The sequence below is a fragment of the Planococcus citri genome, chromosome 3, assembly GCF_950023065.1.
Source record: "Planococcus citri chromosome 3, ihPlaCitr1.1, whole genome shotgun sequence".
Lineage (NCBI taxonomy): Eukaryota > Metazoa > Arthropoda > Insecta > Hemiptera > Pseudococcidae > Planococcus > Planococcus citri.
In genome coordinates this window covers 50,057,053-50,078,125 of record NC_088679.1, presented here as the reverse complement: position 1 = coordinate 50,078,125, position 21,073 = coordinate 50,057,053, and the positions used below count along the sequence as shown (strand labels likewise).

At 31.7% G+C, this 21,073-nt stretch overlaps 1 protein-coding gene across 12 annotated transcripts in view; it reads right to left on the bottom strand.

Moving 5' to 3' along the window:
* CASK (peripheral plasma membrane protein CASK) overlaps positions 1-21,073 on the bottom strand; it is a 94,644-nt gene that overhangs the window by 34,431 nt on the left and 39,140 nt on the right. The window lies entirely within an intron of this gene.

Here is a 21,073-nt window from a genome sequence, read left to right as displayed (position 1 = left end):
TTTTGTAGAAAACAAACCCTACACAACAAACACGTTTAATGGTAGTAATTAGAATGGGAATTAATTTGCTATTAGTAGACGCGAGAATTCTCTTAGGTTGCGGTAATTCTTCGATTATTAATTAAATCACGCTACCGAGATCCGGGCATCGGATACTTGGGAATTCTTTAAAATAGCCTCATCAATCAGCTAAAGACGTGTCAAGCCGATAATACAATGCGTTCGCTCACATAAATCATTAGTGACCGATGAAAAATAAGAAAAATAATTTCCCAAAACCTTCGAGAACACGGAAATGTTAAACTTTATAAACTCTCCAACTAACCCCCGAAATCTTTTACGACGTTTCAATTTCCACCCGAAATTGAATTTTAATCAAAAGCGCCACTTAACAAGCTACGAGTTAATTACCGTTATAGGTACTTCCGACCCGAGATTCTCGAACTTTCTATATCATATTATATGAGCATGTACTTTACAAATGTCAAAATCATTACGTTTATTCTCAATTATATAAGATAAATTATCCAACATTTAGAGGATGACGTCGCGTCGCGTCGCGTCGCCTCGCGTCGTCTCCTATAAAAAGTACTATTTGTTATTCCGCCACAACCAATAAAAATATCATCATGATGAATAAATTTGCTATTCGTTTTACATCTTTTTAGCATGCGAGATACCTGCTCGTATTAATTTTTTCAAAAATTTTATTCGTAGTAAATCTTATACTTGGAAACGACATTCATTATTTCATTTTCGGTGATCGATACTTATACTTACAAAAAAAAAAAAAAAGAAAAAAGAAAAGAAAAGAAAAAGAAAGAAAAAAAAGAATTCGATTATTTCGCACGTAGGTAGCTGAATCCTTGTAAACATAACTTGTAAACGATAAAGAATGCCACTTTGGAACACTTCTTTTCAATTTATTTCGACAATTTTTTCGTTTAAAAATTCCACAGTTGTATAAAAATTCATCATAGAGGTACACTTTTAATCGTTTAGGCAAAAATGTTCGTTTTCACCCTTGGAACATCAACGAAGAATCGATTAAAAACGTTTCCACAGAGTTTAATCGATGATCATTCGAACGTACGTACGTACGTATTTATGGCATTTTGGGTATGCAAAATTCAATCAATCAATACATTTATTTCCAAAAAATATTTCAAAATTACAAAATATCCCCCCCCCAATGCGCAATTACGCGAGCGACGGGGCCTCCATGGTAACATTGTTCAAAAACAGTAAATATTGTGAAAAAAAATTTAACAAGTTGAAGGAGGAGAAAAAAAAGAAAAACAAACAAAACAAAAATAAATACTAAGTAAATAAATAAATGAATATACACAAAACTAAAAATAATTACAACATCGGAAAATTTGAAAATTGTGAAGGAACACATCGGTGAAGTCCATCAGTAGTAAACCAAAAAATAATCTATCAACATACCAGAGAGACAAATTCATTTAGAACAGTAAACAGCCTTGGCAAACACCTCGGAGACTGAGCACCCGATCTATCTCGTCAGTACCTATGTAGGGAAGCAACGGTGTTATCAATTTTCCTCCCCCTCTCATTCACACAAACTCTAAATTTGGACCTATTCCTTTGTATTTATAGTAAATTTCCTGGACTTGATCGAGTTTTTGAATAGGCAGCTGGCAGAGTTTCTAGTTTTTGAAAATCGTTTTTTGTACTTTCCCCCCTCTTTTTACCTACAATGCTCCTAACTGCCCATTTTTGTAGAATATGAATTAGTTCTAAGTGATAGTCCGCCGCCCCCCCCCCCCCCCGATGAACAAGCCATACTGGAGTACAGATTGATAATGAGCATAGTAAATTTTTATCATGAGTTGAGTGCCAAAATGTTGTGCCAGGAAACGAATCAAATATGTAGTTTAGTTTTCTAAGTTAGTTTGAAAGTATAAACCCTGTTCTTTCCAAATCAATTTGGAATCAATCAAACGCCAATAAAGATGCAAAACATTCACAAATTTTTAAAATTTTGATACATTACAAGTAAATCAACAATCGCAATTTTTCAATAATTTTTAAATATTTTTTTCCACTTTTTTTAATAATTGAGTAAATTTTCGTCACGTTTCTCTTTGAACGAAGCAAGAAAAAAAACATACTATAAATTTCAAGTATGATAAATCACTCAAATCGTTACTCAGTTGGAGTTGAAGTTTCAAAAAACGAATCTCGGCAATTGAAAAATACATAGAACAGAGAACGTCAGGTATTATCCTTCGTCGTCCTCTCGCCTCTCTAACAATGGCCCTTAAAATAATATTCTCATCAAAATTTCACATCGAAACTTTGTTGAAAGTGGGCTTTAATAACCTTGAATACTTCTTTCATTCTCAAATAATTAATTCAAGCGATGAACAAAAATAAACTGCCTGACAAGTTACTCGCAAAGATCCGTGTCTCCGGTTTCCCCTCAAAGTAATGTAAAATTCAACTCACGAGTTCGTGAATTTATTAAAAATCAACTAGCTGAACGTATGAATTTCAAAATGATTCAGAACGCTGCGAAGAAATGAAAGAAATTACTCACTTGGTTAAAAATTGAATTACTTTTCATTTGTGTGTCTGAAATCAACTCAAATTGAATTTTCCCATCATTATTTGTTTTCAAACCTTCAAAAAATTCAAATTTGTGGTATGAATATAGGCTAGATTTGAAAAACCTAATCACATTATAGCAATTTTTGAAAAAATTAGATACTGACGCCTAATTATGCTATCAAGAAAAAATGTGAAATGTACACAACATATTTTGCATAGACCGTGTTTACTACATATAAACATTCGCCTCTAGAAAAATACCAAAATGTTATACCTCGTCTACCTACTTTTTATAATCGAGAAGTAGGGCTCCTGGGATACTTTGGTATGATTCGTTAAATACACTATAACATTTTGGTAAACATTGTTTCCTTCTTTATCTTTACATAAGTTGATTTAACGAAAAAAAAAATAATAATAATAATACACCAGTTCTTCATCTTCTTATATAAGAGTAAGTTGCTCGATAAAGTTTTTTAAAGAGTATTTTTAAAATTTTAAACAAACTGCTGCCGATAAAAAACGTCTAACGAAAACATGAAAGGATTTTCGAAAAAATAACAGCGCGACGTACAGATAACCTTGAAATTGTTGATGTTTAAATCAAAAAGAATAAGATAACTGATTTTTTGAAATTAAGTCACGTTTTACCACCAAATTTACATGCCACTGGAATAAAAACACAACTTGGATATTTTCATCGAGCAACGATGCGATGGTGCAAAACAGCCTGTAAGAGTATCATGTTTTCCGAACGATTTTTTTTTCTCAAAGTAAAAACTGAACCAACTTTTTTTTTTTTACCAAGTCTTTTATGTTGTGCTTTCTATTCATTCAACTTTCTTAGATTTTATAATGAATTACAAACATTCTATTTTTATCTTGTTTACACATTACTGTTGTCCTCATCTAGTTAATAATTTACTCTCCAAAGCTACAAAGCTAACAATTTTTTTATACAAATTTGCTCACTACCCGCTAACACGAGTTTCGATTACAATATTTTATCAACTACTCTCAGTATAAGAAATTGCTGCACTATTTCTTTTTGCCTCTGTGAAAAGTTTTAATTTGCTATATATATTCACTGATAATTTCACCTAGATACCAATACTTATGAACAATTATATACGTAATGTATTTAAATGTTACGGTCATCGCAACATTTGCCATCAGCATCTATAAAACAATTCCACATATATAGAGAATAATATTCAAAACAATTGTTTTGTAACTGCTTATAAAAAGATTACATGACTGTTTATTTCGCTACTACTTTAATTAGAGAACAATGAATTTCACAGTTTAAGCTTCTGTAACCGTAATATGTAGGTATATAGTCGTTCATTCATTATCATCATTTTTTTTGTATTTTTACAAATCCAGCTTTTATAAAGATCAACGGAATTTCCCACTCGTTTTCGTTCACGAAAATGACAAACGATGAAATAAATAATTATTATAGATAATCAAAATTAATGAACCAATAATTTTACTTAAAAATGAGATTTTTAGGCCCTTTTGACGATTTTTGACGTTGTGTATTCTTCAGAAGCCCCTGAAAGGATTAAAAAATTATGTACAATGACATTAGAAAAGGATCGTAGATGAGCCTTTCGGAGGTTCAAATTTTTCAATCCCTTTTTACCTCTTTAAAGAAAATAAAAGTAAATTTTAATAATGAAATGGTCGATACCGCAATTTTTGAAACATAACGTAATTCAGAAGTCAATATTTACCTACCAATTATAATATATCTCACTGCGATACTCGATAAACGAGTCAATTTCGATAAAACTGCTCACTGGTGATTAAAAGATATACGTTTTAAATCAACGTTTTTATTTCAAGAACCATTATAGGGAAAATGGCGACAATATGGATACTATCTTTATCATCGTCCTCTTGTACTCGTATTTAACTGAAACGAGAAGACAATTTTGTAAATGGTCTTTTATTAAGTAAAGTATTCGATGGAGAAAATCACTATATTTCACTTTGATCTTTATTGGAGCACGTTCAATAAGATAGCAATGGCTATCGAGACAGATTTCGAAACAATGTTTATCTATGTATTATTCAAGTGTTTACTCTATCTACCAGTTGTGAGCACGTATTCGTGAGTTTAATTTAATTGAATATTAATTTGGAAATAGAAAGCCAGGGGTACATTGAACGACGAAGAATACCTCGTATTTAATTCTAAATATTTCTACAATAAAAAAAAAAAAAAAAAAAAAACACTTTTCTTCGGATCCACGTCCTAGTTGGAAGTTGTACATAAAGGGGAACCAGAACCGATATATTTTCTCAACGTTGCAAGTTTACATAGCCATGTACGACATATGCACACTCATACATCATGTTTATTCCTTTTATACGCCATTATAAGTTTAAAATTGACACGATATATTATATACGATAAACCTCGCCCACATAATTAGCGCAACATTGTAAAAAAATATAAAAAAGTTATACTCCAAGGAACAATATAATCACGAATGCATAAAAAAACAGCATTTTTATCGAAACTAAAACCAAAAAGATGGAACGTAACACAGTTTTAATAATGAGTATACGATGTTGGTTAATTTAAACTGTCATGCATGATTAATAATCATTATAACTACCACTATCTCTGAAATTCTGTACAAACAACCTTTATTCAAAGTACTCGTTAAGCCTATGTTTCTCTCTGTTCTTTACTTTCAAAAAACCTGACCCCTCATCTAAAAGGATCAACTTTTTCGACCTTAACAGGAATACTATGCATAGTAGATGGTTTCTTCTGTACTATGTGGAATGTTACTTTTTTTTAAAAGATACATCTTTCCTTTCCTTTTTTTCAATTTAAAACAAAAAAAAGTTTAACAACATTTTAAAACAAAACACTTCTGAAAATATTAAGCATGGACTAGGTACCGTTTTTAAAATTAAGAACGAACTTATACGCATACTTTCTTCATCATCAAAATTCTTGACTATCAACTCATTGAAAATATCAGGATTAAACCGTAATTGAAAATAGACTGATGCACTATTTTGGTTCATTCATACGACGTTTCTTCTATCCAAAGGCATATTTTTTTTTTTTTAAATACAACAATAATTTCAGAAAAAAAAAATTAAAGCACGATCGAGACAAAAATATACGGGCTGAAAAAAAAAAAAAATCAAAGTCCTACAACTGAACGACGTAAGAGCGAAAATTTCAAAACGCCACGCCAGAGCTGCCAAATGAGAAAAACAACAATTTTTTTGTTTTCTTATCTCTTCTCTGAGGGATTTAAGAGGATTTCTCCGACAACTTTTTCCCTCAGTGGATTTTCAACTGTCTAATAATGGCTAAAAATAATACGTATTATCAGCAGAAAAAATAAAAACATTCTTCTTCCAAGAGAAAAAAAATTATGAAGGAATGTATTTTCGATTCATAACACAAGTAAGTAAAACATTTTCATTAAAAAAAATTTACGACTTATGATATTAATATACACTTGAATTCACAGAAAGTTATTAAATCAGAATAGATTATACACATAAGCTCAGAAAACCTTATTCAATGTAAACAATCCTAAAAAAATTAGAGTGCGATCTCCACGATTTTAACCGCTCAGCTGCGTTTTTATTTAGTCATATTTACACATTCTTTTCAAAAATTAGTTGATTAATAATTTTAGATGTTCGCTTTTTCAGGGCTGAATACTCAAAAAGCTCACATTTATACATAAAATGAGAAGACTAATTAGTTCAAGCCTGTAGAATAATTGAACATATTTTTCTAAACTTTTCGAGTTTTTCCGTACCTACATCTTATCAATTTGTCAAAATTCCAACGATTCGGGTAAAGGACCAAAGTTTGATCATCATCTAATATTCACCTTTGAGGTCCCACGGAAAAATTGGCAGGCAAATCAAGATTTGACACTTTAATTTACATCTGATGATCTTTTCGCGATTTTCGACGTTTTGGTATTTTTCTAGTACTGACATCAGGAGAACGAGGCAAAAAAAATGAATAGATAATTCGAACTCAGTGACATTAAATTAATAGTTATTGACAAATCACATCATTCCTATTTTCGAAATTTTTCGATTTTTTTGAAGCTAGGAGGTGAGGGATCCTGTTTAAAAAATAAGTGAGTACATATTTAAAACTCAGCTCACGCTTCGCACATCATTCTGAATTTTTGGTATACATACGAGTACTTTGACTATGTTCAAAAGAGATCGCATCGAAAAAATAAGCTAACATTCAAATTCACCATCTTCAATTACAAAATAATCAATTTTACATTTTATTATTACCGAATTCATCGTGAATTTTGATTAAAATTTAGGAGCTCTCGTGTTTCAGAAGCTTATAACTTGCACCTCAAATAGCCTTCCAACTAATCATCTAAAATATTACAAAGGTCTCCAAGTACGAAAATCTCGACACCAAAGATTTAAATTAACCAAAAATTACATATCTGACGCATTCAGAAATTACACAAACTCAGCGTAACGAGTACATACTAAGAAACTCGTTTACTGAAATCGGATACTTACCTACCTCATAGATAGATATCCTGGAATGAGAAATACAACTGAACAGAGCTATAACGTAAGTTATGCACGGATGTCGGATACGGATACGAAAATGTAAAGACGCTGATAACATGATTACACGTCGATAAGGCGCGCTAGGTAATCAGAAATAAGCAAGAATATTACTCTCTGGAGGTAGACGAATTAACGTCAAGTCTCGATAAAACGTTCAACAATTAAAGATAATATTTTTGCCGAGGACGTAAGGTGATGATGATACCGCATTGTAATTCGCACTGCAAACAATTCTTGGTAGAAATAGAAAATGTCATTTCGACGGCTGTCTCGCTTCAATATCCAACTTCACAGTCGGATTCTCTTTGACGAGGTAGAATTAATAATTTGGCAATGTTTTAATGTTATCACATCAAAGCGAAAGGAAGCTGCGCTTACATTAGAATAACGATTCGAGAGTGCAAATATCTGTTACATGTAATACCGTATAATATGTTAAAAAACAAAGCAAAACGATTTTTATCAAAACACTTCTGACGAATGTTTATTTCAAATAAAGCAATGGAAATTAACTTTTTCAAGTGGAGCATTTTTCAGTTGTAGGGGAAAAATGCTTTGTTCTATTTCAAGCGTTTGGTAAAATGTCACATGTTGATGCTTGAACCGTTCGAGTTCTTTTGATAAACGTGTAGTATCCTACTTACTCTTTAGTCGTTATCTTACATGAGTAGGATTTTTTGCTTGCACTTTCTGCCGAATTAAAAAGGTCGAGCATTTCTGTTTCCTTATTCGCATTATTTACGTAGGTATACTAACTACTTATCCATTAAATTTCGAATGAAAAAACAGTTTTTGCTCTTTTATTCTTCATTGTTTCAGAATCGCAAGAAATTCAACTCTGGTTGCCATAAAATTTGTAATTGACTCCAACACCATTATCACACATCACACTCTTCAGATCGAACTGAAAACTCATTACTGATGTTCTAAATCGTCTAGAGCGGCAGTCCGGCGTAATTATCAACAGGTCAGGGGTTCTAAAACTCGTTATTTAACAAAATCATTCGAAGAATGAGAATTCAAACATAGGTACATTTCGCCAGAAAATCTCTTTCTCAGAAGTTTTATTCTAGGATCTGTCAAACGGAAGAAACTGAATTTTGACTCATCCTTGCGAACATCAAATCATGATTCCGCCGCAATCGTTGGAGGAAATTTTTATGGAGTTGAAATCATTAAAATTCCCTCTCAATTTAATCCGTCAAGGAAAAAATGTTTTGAACCAGACAAAGTCAAACTCGGAAGAACATGTAAAAATTGCATCGCCAGACAAAATGTTCAATAATCGATCCTCTTCCCCTCCCCTGAACGATTGAAAACTGTTTCGAACCGTTTTGAGCAGTTCTGGAGTCTCCAGCAGATTTTTGAATTCTGTCTACAAAATTACACCCAATTTCAACATTCTGATCCGAATACGTTTCAGTTTCAACTAACTTTCAAGTAGTTTTGAAGCCTCTAGCCACATTCAGGAATTCCAGAATATGGCTGGAGGCTCCAGAACGGTTCAAAACGGTTTTAAACCGTTTTCAATTGATCTTCATCCGGATGGGGAGAGGGTAGCGTCCAATACACGATACATATAAAATTTCAGCTTCCTGTACCAATTTGGTGACATTTTGATTTTCTTGCACTTTTGATCCAAATTTCAGATAAAGTAGGTAATTTAAATAACTTTGGATGAAATGAAATAAATAAAATGGAAATGAAAAAAAATTACTGAAAAATAAATAAAATACACACACTTGCGTGTAAATAAAATTGCGCAATAATTATTAATAAAATCATCGTAAATACTAAATACTCATCATGTCATCATCTAGCATCTACCCATTACGAACACAGCTCTCGTGTTAATAAATTTGCCTAACCAGTTTGCCGTAAATACGCGTCATATTTAGGCTATCCTTTACAGTCACAGCTCTCAAGTTAATAAATTTGCCTAACTAGTTTGCCGTAAATGAGTGAGCGAAATGAAACTTGATAAAAAAAAAACATATGTAGTAGTCAACACTAGATTTTCAAAAATTCACCAAAAGTCGAAAAATGAACTTTAGCACCTGGAATTTTGTTTTTGCATCTTTTTCATCTGTTCGAAAATCTTTCTTCTGATTGGAATACCTACCTTGGTAGTAAAATATGGTTCCCTTGCTATAATGATAATCCTTCGAAATTTTTTTCTTTTGCTTTTCAAAACTGTCTCTTCCTTGAAGCCATAGATACATTAGATGAAATATTTGTTGACTGTTTTTACCTTTTTTTAAAAGTACTCGCAGATATGTAAAAAGAGAAAAAGTAGGTCTCATTTAAAATTGTTACCCATGTCACAATGGCATCGTACTTTTTCCCAGCATACTTACTTATCACCGATAGACTGCGTAACAAAATTTGCAAACATTCGAAAGAAATAATTCTCGAATGAAGAAATAGGGAAACAAGTTTTCGAAACTATACGTAGGTATATATAAATTCGAAGCGTAGATACGATGAAAAGAAGTCATGCACAGAAATGAAGATTATGAAAAGTTTGCCGACTATATTGTTATATCCCGTTGAATTTTAATTCAAGACATAAATAATTTGAGAACAATCTTGTTGCTACGATTCAGATAAGAAAATTGAAGCGTTTTTGAATAAATAAATTTTGAGGCATGACTTGCCTCGAGGTACACAAGATGATTGTTTGTTGTATATACTTTCAGTATAAAAGCGCATTTTGAATTACCAAGTTTTTTTTTCATCTTTCGCGCGGGTATTTTTATATTCGAACAGCAAACTGAGCGGCCAAATTAGAAAAATTGAAGTTGGTACACGTGGTTGATCGTTATTTAATTCGGTAAATTGTAAAAGGTGCGTTTTGTCGAAAGTTATGCCATTTTTTATGAGGTTAGTTGAAATGAAACGACCAAGTCCTATATTAAAAAAAAACTGACGTTGAGGATAATCCTTCGTTCAGTAGTATTTTTTTTTTCAAGACGTTTTTACGACTTGAAAATATGCAGCTTTACGTGAAAACATATTTTTTATTTGAAAACTTACTGACGGCTTTGTACGAATGAAAATTTAAAAGGAATAGTTCGGTTACTGCGCGCGAAAAAAAAAAACGAAAATAAGAAATAAGTAAAAAAAAAAAAAGAAGTCATATTTCTTCAACGCCTCTATATTTACCAACTAAGTAGGCACTGACTTATGTGATGGTATTTTCAGCGAAGAGAAAAAAATTACGGTAATAGGAAAAATTACTCGATCCTTTTAGACAATCTCTCGTGGGAATATCAACATTTTATTTATTGTCATAATAAGTACAGGCACGATCTTTTGATTTGTGTTACTTTTTCCAATGTCTGTTGAAATTTTCTGTTATGTCATTTTGTTTTTTTTTTCGGCCTGACTGAAGGGTTAATTTTATGAAAACATCCAAATAATCGTATATTTTTTGTAGCTCAAAGACAAGCAGGTTTGCACGAAGCGAATATAAAGCCTAAGCTCGTATGTTCAACGCTACGATAAATATTACATTTAAAGGTTAAATTTGACGCGTACTTTTGTTTCTACAGGTGGGACTTTGTTTATGGGTGATTTTCTTTCCTTTTTTTTTTTTACATTTTATACAAAAGTTCGAGTATTAGGAAAATCATTGTATTCCAATACTGTAAAAGAATGTGTTATTGTGTCATTTTACTCGCGTTGTTTTTTCGTGTTACCAATATGCGTACTTCTAGAGAGTATTTATATTTTATGCTGAAAAGCAAGGATCCCTCATTTTTTTTTTTTTACAGAATGTATCTTACCTACCTGGCGAGTGGAGTCAAGTTTCCGATATTTTAAGCTATGAAAGGACACCAAGAGAAATAAGATGATTCAATTCGCGGACTAATTCATGACATTTTTTTTCTTCAATTTTTAAAATTCCATTATTTCAATTTTTTCATCTCCAGCGTATGAGATTAACCAAAATCAAGCAAGTAATAGTGAATTTAAACTAGAGTATGTAGTTTTGTAGTAGCCAGTAGGTACCGGGTACATTTCAATCTAAGTAGGTACCTATACAATCATTTTTATCGCAAATTTTCAAAAACTCTCTAAAAATCAATGATGAATATGAGCGGGATTTCCCGTTTAAAAATAATTTTTCCTCTTGTTTTCACGAACCATTTTGCCAAGATCTTATCAACAAAATAGAGACTTGTAAAAATCGATTTGCATTTGTCGCAACATTATCCAACCAATATGTTTCGTTTGCAGTTTACTTCGCAAGCGGTAACTGTCTAAACATTATCCTTGACTCGGCTGTCACGGTTACTAGCTTTTCCCTGTTCGAAAACTATTCATACCGAACAAAATGTTACTCTTGATTACAAACTTGAACTATACTTCAGCTGCAATAAAATTTGATTCGTGTAGTTAACTCATATCCTATTTGTCGTGTTATTCGAGAAACCAACGGATTTTTGTTTTACGAGTACGAACCTAGGTATATTGTTGACGTAAAATTTTCATTGCCTATTTAAAAACCAACCGAGTGATTTTAATTTGAAACAGTATTCGGGCGAAGGTTAAAAGAACATATTTGACATGGTGTTCGAGCACAGCTCGTAGTTTTTCTCGATGATCGGAATTCACAGCCAAAAGCTTTTTCAAAGAACGGGCGAGGCATATTCATCGAAATCACTCAGTAGTAAATTTTCAAGAGTCTCGCGCTCAAAACATTTCAACACAAAAAACCGTAATGTTCAAAGAAACCTGAGAAATTTTTACAATCAGCGAACCCATCATAAAACGTTTTTTTGATCATTATGCTGCGTTGCAAATTCTAATCCATATACAATTTTAAAATCCGATCAGCAACGCGATGTTGAATTCGTTTCAAATTCATTAAGTAAGTATGTCGAGTAAATTCAACGATGAATAAAAAATTCAAAATTTTACTTCAAAAATTTCGTATACTCGATGAAAGTTCCAAATATGTACATACTAACGATGGCAGGTAGAAAAATCCGAGTATATTTTGCGGTATACTTATTGAATTTCTAGCTCGAAAGTATCCTCTGCTCTGATCAAGTACAAAAACTTCTACACCACGTGAAAATTAGTATTGCATTAGCCTCATAGTCGTATTTCAATATAGGACATTTTACAACTCGCTGCAAAGAGATCACGTCGTATGCGATGAAAATAAATTTGTTCTTTCGTTTTGATATAAAAATCTAATATTGTACTCGTGAATTAAATTTTGATCATAAATGTCATTTGATAAGTACATAAATGTACAAGTATATGTATCTGTCACACGGGTAAGTTTGAGTATTTTGATCAATAATAGAAATATTTCTATTCTCTGATCTTAATGACCACCTACCTACAAGTTGTACATACTTGTACTATTATTTGGAAAAACGATGTACGTAAATAAGCATAGATATCTAATACAGCTATAGCGCGATAATTATAACCAAAATAATTACTCCAGGCAAATGTATCAAATTTCTGTAACCAAAAAGGGATGTTCGGCGGTTACAAAAATATCATTTTACTACCATCGCGGTTTCGAACATAATTTCGCAAAATTATTATTATTTTTGTCGTCGAAAAAATGCATGATTTCTTTCCGCATTCGAGCGAATTCACTGTAAACAATTACAGTGTTCCTCGCCGATCTGAAACAATAAATTATTTTGCACATATTTTATCCCGGTGTTTATAACGGTTGTTTGTTGTGAAAACCATATTGTCAAGAGTTATATGTTAATAAAATACTTGCTGTGCGTGTATATGTGTACATCATTTTAATGGAGCGTATTTATATGGGATATTATCGCGCGTATATCTTCTACTTTAAAATGGTGACTTTCAGAATAGGAATTATATTCGGAAACATGTAGTCGTATACTCGTCGCTGCGAATTTTCTCGCATTCAAATAACGCGCGTTTCGCGATGTAGTTACTCGTATTTTGACATCATAATGCTGTTTGTTTCGCTGCAAAACCTCTACGTGGTGTAAATTCGAATAAAAAATTTTTAAACGGTTTTTTTTTCAGCGAAAAAATAATCGATTGATAATAAATGCATGAAAATGAGAGTGAACACCGATATCGAAATATACGAGTACGTGGAAATGAAATATTTTACAGATGTTTTCGAGGAAGGCCGTGTCGCTGAAAGTGTTTTCTACATTTTCAAAAACAATATTTCAAGAATTTTAACCTTTTTTTTTCCTTTGGACGAATAAATTATTTGCCATTTCCAGTGATATATTTGGTTCGACTTCGATTGAATATTTAAAAGCCTTTTTTTTCCTCGCGAGTATTCAAACGATTTTCATATTCGTTTTTCAAACCCTTTTTTTTAGTGGATACTACTGAAGGACGTTTTAAAGGTTATTACATGAGTACATAATAAGGAAGATCGCAAAAAAAAAAATGTCGAAGCATTTTGACCAAATTTAGTGGAGACCTTAATTTTGAACTGAAAGTCATTCAGAAAAAATGTTGGCTTCAGAGGTGTCACTGGAGGAATGAGTTGAGCCCTCAAGGAGGAGACATTTTCGTACAAATCGGTTTTTTCACTCTACGTACAAATAGTACCTACCTAGTAACCTGTTTTTAGGAAAAATAGCCTAGTTCAAAAAAATAGTAAGTACGTATTTGAGATCCTAACGTAGACCTAAACCAATGACATGAAAATCCAAGACCACTTTTTGAGTTCTACTGATCGATTGAAAATTTATGAATCGTTTATTTTTGGGTAAATCCGTGTTTAGAAACTATTTTTTCTTCTCGAATATTAAATATCAATTAGACCATTTTGAATGCTGTATGTTGTCAAATTTTTGGTCATTTTTGCCACCTTTAAAAAAATTAAGAAAAACAGTCAAAAATCTGTCAACATTTTGAAATGTGCAATAGTGACCAAGAAATTGGCACCACTGCATCTAAAAATATTCCCCTTTTTTCAGATATGATATTTTTCAATGTTTTGTCAAGATTGATTGCTCAATATTCGAGAAGAAAATATTTTCAAAATCAGAACACAAATTCACCGAAAGATGAGTGATTTGTAAATTGTTAACAGATTTTGAACACAATGGCGTAGGTCAACGTAAAATCTTAAGTACTTTATAGTCAACATCCTTCAACATATTTGGCAATCTTAACGCATCCGAAAGGGAAAAAAATCCTCATTACGTTCGTGTGTTACAACGAGTAGGTAGATCAACAAAAATAAATAGTGTAGTTAAATATTTATGCCAACGAGGAGAAAAAAACGGCGGTTGTTTTGTCGCCTTTTATCATTTAGTTTCTATTGTTAGATTTCTCTTTAACACGTATGCACGAGTGGATGTTATTTCGCGAGAGATTTTTAATATTCTTTGGTTTTTGAAACCATAGAATCAAGAGTTAATTTCGCTGCAAGATGAAAGGCGTTTATTATCATCTATATATCAGCATTGTTTTCTAGCTGTATCACTTCGCCGACTCAACCAAAAGATCAAAGATGTCTTTCGTTTGTTCGAGGAAATTTCAGACGAATGAAAAATAAGCACTTTGTAATACGTGTGATTAGTTCATAAAATTCATGAGCTATGATTTGAGCAATAAATTGGACTTAGAAAAATTGATTTTAAATTGTGTATGATTGTTTTGAACAATAGAACTGTAAAATAAGTTCAATTTATGACTTATTTTTTTCATTGAAAAGTATTCAAGAATACATTAAAGATGAGCTTCTAATTAAAAACAAAAAAAAAAAACTTTGTTAGAAAAAAATGGTTTGTAGGAGTGATAGGAATGGAGAAACGAAACAGTTTAAAACAAAGCAGGGTTCTCCGGGTGGAGGGTGAAAGGTCAGTTGAAATGGCATCGAAGCATATTTTTTTTCTAAAAATATCCTACATCAAGAATCAGTCATCAGACCACTTTCATACAAAAAACACTGCATGAAAATTTTTATTTTATGGTAGGTAGGTACCTATTAATTAAAATGATTCAAATTTATCCCATCTTTTTCATATTCACATAAAAAGACATAAATCTTGACCAGAGATGCCGAATAGGTATATAAAAAGCACAATTTGAGAATACTCGTACCATTGCCCATTATACTAAAAATTTAAAAATGGCAAAACAAAATTTAAAAGTTGAAATCTTTTAATGCACACACACCCTTCAAAGCACCCTGTAGTATTCATATATTATGTATATTCCTACCAAGCAAAGTTACGCCTCCAATTACAAATTTTATCGCGTGATTTTAAAAATTATTATTCTTGTTTCAAAAGTGTGGTACCAGATAAAGTTACGCAAAACCCTTCAAAATACCACAATTTCAACTCATCACAAAGAAGGTAAAACATTCACATTGGCGGTATATTAATCACGATTCCCATAAAGTGATATTTTCAAAAATAATTTTCATTAATCAACATTATTCAAGTTATTCATTCGCACCACATTCAACCGCATAAAACAGCTGAAATGCCACAAGGCGATGCTCATCTTTTCGCAATAATCATCAAGGTACAAGGTAAACTAAATACACTCGTGAAATTAAATTCAACAAATGCTTACATTTGAAATTAGGAAGCACAAACCACTGAGAAAATTCGTCCAATTCTTTCTTTAAGATATTTTTCAAAAGAATAAATCTTGAACAAGTTTTTTAATGTTTACATTGATTAAAAACTTTTGCTATAGTGAATGAAGCAGGTACCCTAAAGAAAATTAATATTTTAACCATCGACCCGACATATTTTACATAATGGATACATTCATTTTGAAGTCGGATGAAAAATACAAGTTTGATTTCGCGCATCTCAACTTGCCCACATGCTAATTTTTGTACATCTACATCTGCGCGAGATCAAAAGATTTTTCCCAAGTTCAGTAATTTTTTTTTCTAAGCATTATGACCATAACGATGTCGATATCTGACTTCTTTCGGTTTAATATGCAGTTCATCATTATTTATTACGTACAAATTCACATTACTCAGAATCATAAAATTCATGATTTTAACTACATATAACATGAAAATCTTTTCAGAACGGCATAACTACACGACGAAAAACACAGGTACTGAAATCTAGAGGAGAAAAAATGCCCCGAAAATACTACATACAAGCAAAATGAACCTCGTTCTTGAATCAAAATAACCAATAGCTTTATCATAGAAATGTTTTTTTCTATTTTTCAAACCGAATTTAAGGCTGTTTCAAATAAAATTTCTTTTATCTTCGTATCATCGCATCAAAGGCCGCGTGTATTTTCAATACCATGTAGCATAATATCCAAAGGCTAGACGATTTTTCAATATGGTTTATAAAAATGCGAAACTCGTATCCGACGCTTCATCTCGTATATTGTATTTATTGGTAGCGAAACCCATTATAATGATACGCTGGCAGTCAAAATGAAAAACATTCTCATTATTCAAAAAGCGTTTCGCTTCCATGGCCAAAAAAGTTTTTTCCTCTTTTTTTTTTTTTAATCAAATACCTCCAAATTTTAGTTTTCCTTTCCACGAATAATTATATTTGTATAATCTTCGTGGAGAGGGGTTTAATTGTTTCGAAATTTACGCAATCATTCACATATTTCGGATTGTAAGCATTAAATCAACCTTCAGCTATGTAACAAAAGTTAGAATTAACAAATTATTGATAACCTTCCAGCAAATTGGAATGAACATCGTGTCACATCTCTATGTAAATTTACCTCTTTCATTCATCCAACAACTAATCTTAACAATGTTCCACACCAGCGACATTACGTTCTTCGGAATTAACAAATAATATCGTATATACCGCAGATAACTACGGAATTCATTCAAATTGACGACTCCGTAATTAAACTTAAATAAAGAAGTAGGTATTCGTAGCTATATATGCATGTTAAATTTTATTTCAAGTATAAGTAAAAAATCACCATGGATGACGCTCTTCGTATAAAAAGTATTAGAATCATTTTTGCAAATAAGTATTTATTCCGAACATCCAAAGATTAGTTAATGTTTTATACAAATATCTCGCTTGGAAACACGAATACATATTTAAAATTATTGAGTAGATGTAATTCAAAATACTTGACAGTATAATAAAAATACCTAAAATTATACTTTGTGTAATTCAAAGTAGGTACGTACATACATTTGTGGAATTAACAATATTCAAGCGCACTAGTTCTTCGATAAAAGATGGTATCGTAATTCTTCAACAAGAAAAAAAAGGAAAGAAATTGAAAAAAAAAGTGCAGATCATCTCTTTCTAGACAACCAACAAAAAATTAAGACGCTTCCTTTCAAATGAAAAATGTCAATAATTTTCATCAAATATTTTACTAAGAGTATTTCGATTTATTCGCAATTCTTTCAAGTCACTCATTGTCAGGAAAATTGTCAGCTCCACAGGTGCCCCCGAGGAAAGATATGAGACCTCAAAGAGTGCATTTTTTGCTCCAACTCCTGCCCAATTAATTTTAAAGGATCATTTTTGAGATTCTGTCTTCCTAGGTCATTTCCATCAAAATCCAAGCCCACCTTCAGGGTTTTACTGAACATTTGAAAATTTTTGAATCGCTTTTTTTGGGTGAATTCGTGTTTTGAAAATGCACATTTTCTTCTCATATTGCATTTCTGGAACTGTAAGAATATTTGGAAATACAGTGTTATGCCAATTTTTTAAAAATGATGATTGATTGCTAATTTCAAAAACTCAAAGAAATTGTATGTTTTTGACTCTTGCTTTTGGAAATTGGCAATCATGATTGTCAAAACACGAATTTATCCAGAAATGAGCTATCTACGAAGAGTATATAGAAAGCTAAGATGGCCGAAAAGTCTCCCGTCAACTTTTCAAACAAAACTCGGTTTAAAAGATCGACTAGGATGAGGTGAAATTTTGGACAGAAATGTTGACTCCCGAGCGCAATTATTTTGTAATGGCGAGCCAAAATGTGTGTTTTTTTTTGGTCTTTTTTTTCATTTTTGCCAAATCGAGATGAAGAGATGTTTTTTTCTGAAATTTATTCTTATAGAAGGAAGAGGAAGTTGTGTAATTTTTTTTGTTGAATTATTTCGATGATTTTTCACTGACTTAATGACATTTTAAAATTTTCAATCGGCTGTTTTGTAATGAAGTTTTATAGGTACAGTCGTTTTTTTCACAGAATATGTTCACGTTACCTTGTAATATCACACTAAAATACTAAAATTTTGAAAGTTACGAAATGGTGCAAAAATTTTTAGTAGAAAGAAAAAATGATAAACGCGAAGTCGCAGATCCTGCGCTCGAACGCAAAACTTTCCACGATAGCGCGTGGGGAAACACAGCGGAGCTCTCAGGATTGGATTAAGACGAATATAATTTTGAAAAAATGCAGTAAGTAATAAATATTTCAAAAATCATGCTCATTAAGAAGAAATGGAATTTTTTTCATCAACTAAGTACCGTCGATAATTTAACCATGTCCAGCTTTCACCAACACGTGAAACAGAAAAATACAATCGTACAATTTTCGATAAAAGTAAAACGGTGAAATACTTTGTAGAAACTATAGCATCCAACTCCTTCGATATCTTCTTTAAACTGTTCCAACGAGAATGCATTTTTTGTAAGATCTTGTGAGATTCCACCACAACATAAAAGTAAAGAAGGATTTCATTACACTGCTTATGTAAATAATGAAATTTTTTCATATGGCCACAAATATTCGTATTCTCGCATCACTTGCAGAGAAATTTTACCATCTTATGAAAGTAATATGAATGTAAATTTATACATTATAGAAATATATATAAGATTCGATTTTCACGTTATTACGAATTGCAATAAAAATCCATCTGTACATCGCATGATTACACACACGTCTATAAACGTACGAAAACCGCAGCCAAGTAATACTTTGTTTCACGATGAGAGAAAAAAGAAACAACCGGAACATACAAAAAAAAATCCCTCGTATGGTATTATAAAGTAAAAGCAGTGGGATTCGTCTCGTACATACAAGTACCGTAATCGTTATATGTAATTTTGTTCATCTACATAAATGTACTTATGCTATAGATTTTCTTTTAACTATTGATACCATTTAACGAAAGCATAACATTGGAAACCATTCTATTCACTAAGGGATGCAGTTTTCAATACGGCGAAATTACATCGACAACCATTTGTTATCTCTTTATTCACTTGGAAACATGTAGGTACACAGTACACAGTACACACATATTTCAACGTTTACTAATTTCCTTAAATACAGAGCGTCGATGAAACACATTGCTCAAAATAAGCAGCCTACGTACAGTACATCCGTAGTTGTTTTACGAAACCATTGAAAATCTAATGTTTTGAATTTCGTAACATTATAAATTAGTCAGGTAATAGGCACACCTTAAAACTGCCTTCAGGAAAGATACATACATAAAAACTCCTATGTCATGTACAAAATACACGCCAGTCTTATTATATTCCTACATGTGAGTTATATGCCTGGTAAACGGTTCTCTTCACTTAAATTAAACCTTTCATAATGGCTTATTGCCAAAATAGATTTTACCAAAGTAAAAAAAAAAAAAAGACGAATTCTTTTTTCGATATATAGGTAGGTATATTTTTTTTTAAAATGTGGGTTTTTTCGAAAATGCAAAATTTTACCGCTTAAAGGTACGTACATAAAATAACGTAGTAAAGAAAAAAACTTTCATTTTTTATCTTCAAGTTTTTTATTTGCAAAAAAGTAATTATTAATCTAAAACACGAGCATAAAAATCTACTCGCGCATTATCGCCTTTGATAAGACGAAAAAAGTTTAGACTTGTATTATTTTCGTAATTAATTCGACGTAATTTAAAATGAGCGACGAAAAAATGCTATATATACCCAAGAACACGTAAAGTACTTATTTTACTCGTTTACTAACTGTGTTTTTTTCTTCTTTTTTTTTTTACATTTTTTCATTTCAAGAAACGAAAAAAATTTATTTCCACTCCACAGCGACGAATACCAAATGGTTTGTCTATTATAAAACAGCTGTTACTAAAGCATTTCAACAGACTTGCTTCGACAAAGGTTTTATACTATACATATATTTTGTCATTAATTTGTAAATTCCGGTCACAGCTACTTGAATCGATATAGCAAACGATGAATTTTAACAAAGACCATTTCCATTAATATTGTGCGTGGGCACTCTCTTTTAATTGCATTTGCAATTAGCGTTAAAATGTTCCAATTTTAAACGTACCGAAAAACTTGTTACTGTCCGCAACTCGTCATTTTCAACGATTAATTTTCAATTTGTGTAAAATTAGCGGGCCTATATATTCTTATACATCGTAAGTCCATTTATTCGACGTTAACGTTATTTAGCCTTTTGACCGATTTCAAGCATAAAATGTCTATGAAAGTTTACTTCGCAGTCGGAACGTCTGCATTAAAAGGTATCAGTTTAATTTCGACATTTCAGTAAACATTCATTCGAATTTGCTTTCTAATTACCTTGAAATTACGAGTACCACCCAATCTGAAAATATTTTTACACATGGGTAGAATATACCTATTCACATAGGTACAAATATTTTTAGTACCTTCCCAGTATCTATTTGATATTATCTACTTCGATTTTAAAAGCTGTTTGGGAAAATTCTCAATTTTAAAAATCAGCCAAACATAATTAAAAAGGACAATTGCAAGTTCATCTAGAACTTAATCAAAATTTCTGATTATCAAAAAAACAAAAAAAATCCTTCGTAAATTCTAGTTATAGGTAATACCGCCGCCGATAAGTTACACTGCATACAAGAATCGATAGCGTTGACCAGATGCAGTTCGAGGCAAAAGGAATGGAATGCATAACGCAGCACTTTTCTTACTAAAACTTTTTTTTTAGGCCTTATATTCCT